Source organism: Lissotriton helveticus, chromosome 3_1 (genome assembly GCF_964261635.1).
Source record: "Lissotriton helveticus chromosome 3_1, aLisHel1.1, whole genome shotgun sequence".
NCBI classification, from domain to species: Eukaryota; Metazoa; Chordata; class Amphibia; order Caudata; family Salamandridae; genus Lissotriton; species Lissotriton helveticus.
In genome coordinates this window covers 367,644,902-367,649,018 of record NC_136061.1, presented here as the reverse complement: position 1 = coordinate 367,649,018, position 4,117 = coordinate 367,644,902, and positions in this window count along the sequence as shown.

Sequence of the window (4,117 nt, the reverse complement as noted above, 5' to 3'; positions counted from 1 at the left end):
CATCTCCGCACCTTCCTCCATACAAAGAGGTTACTTACCTTTGGTATTGCTTTTTCTGGTTGAGACTCTAACCGCAGATTCAACACCTTTTGAAGTCTTTGCCCGGCATCCGACTCGAGCTGGAGAATTCTTAACAATACCCCTGCATGCCGGCAGGTGACACAAATGCTTCCACATCGATGTCACTCTGCTCCAGATGTGACGTGCATGGACTAATATTGGTGCCACCCATGTGTGCTAATATCAGTTACTTACTTGACCCCTCTGCCCCTGCAAACACAGAGTCAAATAAATTAGTTGTGACCAGTTTGTAGATAACTTGGGATCTTTTTATGTGAAGAGACCAGCCCATGAAACGGGGCTTGTGAAGAATCTGCGGTTAAATTGGGTCTCTACCAGAAAGAACATTACAGAAGGTAAGTAACTTATTCTTCTGATCGGCCTCCCACACAGTGCCCTTCTAGATATACATAGCTTTCCAGACAAGAGTGCCTAGTGAACTGACAAATGTTAGACAATGTACACCACAGGCCAACAGAGTGATAGCAGCTTTGGCTCTATTAGAATGAGCTTGTTAGACCTCAGGGTGCTGCTTTTTGGCAAGAGTGTAGCAGAACGTAATCTGAAGTATGATCCAGCGCAATATCGTCCATTTTTGCACAGCCATGCCTTTCTTCACTCCAGTGAATCCGATAAAGAGCTGGTCATCCACCCAGTGGTCTTTGGTATGATCGACATAGAAGCTAAGAGCTCTTTTTTGATCAAACCAGTGAAGCCTTTTCTCCTCGTTAGAGGGTAGAGTGCATAGCAAAGAACACTGGAAGGGTGATGTTCTAAGCAACATGAAATGGGAGGGTGGGGCGGTCCCTATCTTTGGAAGAAAGGAAGCTTGAGTCCGGAGGACCAACTTGTACGGATAGAAAAATGTATAAGGTAGTTTACAAAAAAGCTTGTAACTTGCTGATCCATCGCGTAGATGTATAGCAACAAGAAAAACTATCTTCAGTGTAAGGAGTCTGAGAGAGCAACTTGGATGGGTTCAAAAGGCATACACATGAGAAATGTGAGGACCACATTTAAGTCACATTGGGGCATAACTAAAAAACTAGAAGGAGGAAATGTATGATGTAACCCTGTGAGGAAACACATCACAACATTTGACTTAATAAATGACAGCTGGTACGACAACCATAAAATAAAAACATAAGAGCCAACAGGTCCCGTTTAACAGTGCCCAAAACAAGGCCAGGGAAACACAAAAAACAGAACCTTGAACAGCAACCCAGAGTGGGTCGATCTGTTTAGCAGTACAACAGCCCACAAACTTATCCCATTGGAAGGCATATACAGATTTGGCTGAAGGACACCTGGCTGCCAAGATGAAATCCACGACTTTGGGAGTCACTCATCTGTTTCTGGTCATTCTCCATTCATGGGTGTGTATGTTGTGAAGGTTTGGGTGCAGGACCCTGCCCTGCTGCTGTGAAAGACGAGCCTCCCAAAGGTACAGCCTGATTGGAGGACAGATGCTCATGTACATACCCAATCCAGAGCCACTAGGATGACTTAGGCCTGGTCGGTCTTGATCTTCTTCAGAATTCGGGGTAGGAGAGATAAAGGAGGGAGGGCATATAGGAGTCCTGAGTTCCACTCTACGTGGAATACATTTCCGAGCAAGGGATGCTTTGGACACTCCAAAATGCAGAAGTACTGACACTTTACATTTGCAGTGGTGATGAAAAGATAGAGCTACGGTTCTCTCTATTTATGGAAAAGACTGCACCACGTCTGGGCATACCCTTTCCACATAGGGTGAACTGCAATTTGTGATCCACAAGGCATCAATAGATTAGTTTGTCTGCTCTGGCATTCAGGGAACTCGCAAGGAGGTGTGTCACCAGAAAAATCCCATGGCAGTTCAGCCATGACCAGAGATGTTGAGCCTTCTGGCACAGTGTTCACGATTCTACCCCCCCCCCCCCTGTTTGCTGCAGTATGACAAGGTGGTGAAGTGGTCCAGAGCACTTGCTTCCCTTTAAAGCAGGGCAGGAACGCTTTTAATGGCAATCGGGTGGGTCTCAGCTTCAGAAGGTTGGCCATTGGACCCTTGGCCTGCTACCTGCCTTGGAAGGGTTGCTCCGGCAATTAACACACTCCTGAATCCACTGCTCAATGCCTCCCTTACATCGGGTGAGGTACCTGCAGCCTGGAAACACGCCCTGATCCTACCGCTGTTAAAAAAATCTACATCAGATCCCCTTGTTCACGCGAATTATAGACCAATCTCCCTTCTTCCAGCCATGGCCAAGGTGATTGAGAAACACGTGCACTTCTCTATTACCAGCTTTATAGAGAATAATAACCTGCTTCACGATTCTCAATCAGGTTTTCGTGCGAATTACAGCACGGAGACAGCTTTGCTAGAGATAACTGACGCCATTCGAGAGACTCTGGATGGTGGAGGGAAGGCGATTTTGGTCATGCTGGACTTGTCGGCGGCTTTCGACACCGTCCCCCATGTCGGTCTCCTTTCAAGACTATGGGAGATCGGTCTGCGGGGACCGGTGTTCGAATGGTTTAAGTCATTTCTTACCAACCGCCGTCAAGTGGTCTGGGCACCCCCGTTCTCCGCTGAAATGCCTCCGCTGGAGGTTGGGGTCCCGCAAGGGTCCATTCTTAGCCCCTGCCTTTTTAACATCTACATGGCTCCTCTGGCGGAGGTAGCGGAGTCTTTTGGTGCCCAGATCATATCCTATGCTGACAACACCCAGCTACTCTTCACGTGTAACAAGGGTGAAGATTTTGACGGAAATCAGATCAGGGAGTGTTTGGAAGCCGTATTTGAATGGTTTCAGAAACATAGCTTGAAATGCAACTCTGATAAGTCGGATTGCTTTTCTTTGGAAGTCCACCTAATCCTGAGTGGAAGTCCTGGTGGCCACAGGACATGGCACCACCGGGGGAAACTTCGCTCAAAGCCAAAAATCTGGGCATTCTATGTGATATAGATCTCTCTTTTAGACCCCAGGTCATAGGACTGACTGGAAAGTGCTTTGGTATGTTGAAGATGATGAGGAAATTCCTCCCTTTAATATCTCTCCAACACAAAAAAATCATAGTTCAAGCCCTGATAGGTTCACGGCTTGACTATGCAAATGCCCTCTACCTAGGCCTTCCCAAATATCTCTTAGCTCGTTTGCAGGTTGTGTAAAACTCGGCCGCTAGAGCTATCTTTGGCCTGCCGCGTAGGGCTCACGTGTCTGAGCTGCTTGAGAAACTGCATTGGCTTCCAATCGCCAAGAGAGTCACTTTTAAGATCTTGACTCTGGCCTATAAAGCCCTCCATCACATCGGCCCTAAGTACCTCCGGAAACGGATGGCCTTTTATGTTCCAAGGAGAGCCTTGAGGTCTGCACAACAAGCTAAAGCTACTGTCCCCATAATCAAGCGTGCCCGTACTGGAGGCCGCTCTTTCCGTTATCTGGCCCCTTGCTGCTGGAATAAGCTCCCTATTGCTCTGCGATCGATGTCCACTTTGCTTGCCTTCCGAAAACATCTGAAGACGTGGCTTTTCGCCCAGTAATACCGTTGCCATCTGCGTAGAGCACTGTGTTATGTACTGACCTTTCTCTCTTTGCCAAAGCGCCGGGACACTCTTGTGAGTAGCCGTGCGCTATAGAAGAGCTTTATAACATAACATAACATGTGGAGCCAAACCACCACTGAAGACCAGACACCTCTGATCTACAACTCTCCGAGATGGCCTCCCTAACCCAAGAGTGATGCATTGGTCAACACTGTGAGCTCTGAGTGGGGTAAGGAGAGGGGTATGCCACTGACCCAAATGTACAGTCCTGCAGCAATCACTGCAGAACTTTAGCAGTCCCCTCCAAAATCTGCAACAGATCGGAAAGATCCCTCTGGTGCTGTGCCCACAGGGACTGCCGATCCCATTGCAGAGTCCACATATGCCACCTGGTGTACTTGTCCAACAGGATGAAGAAAACCATCAGTCCCAGCAGTATCAGAGTCATCCTCACTGAGATACAGGATAGAGGTTGAAACATCAGGATCATAGTCTGAATGTCCTGAACTTTCAGCTCCAGGGGATAGGGCT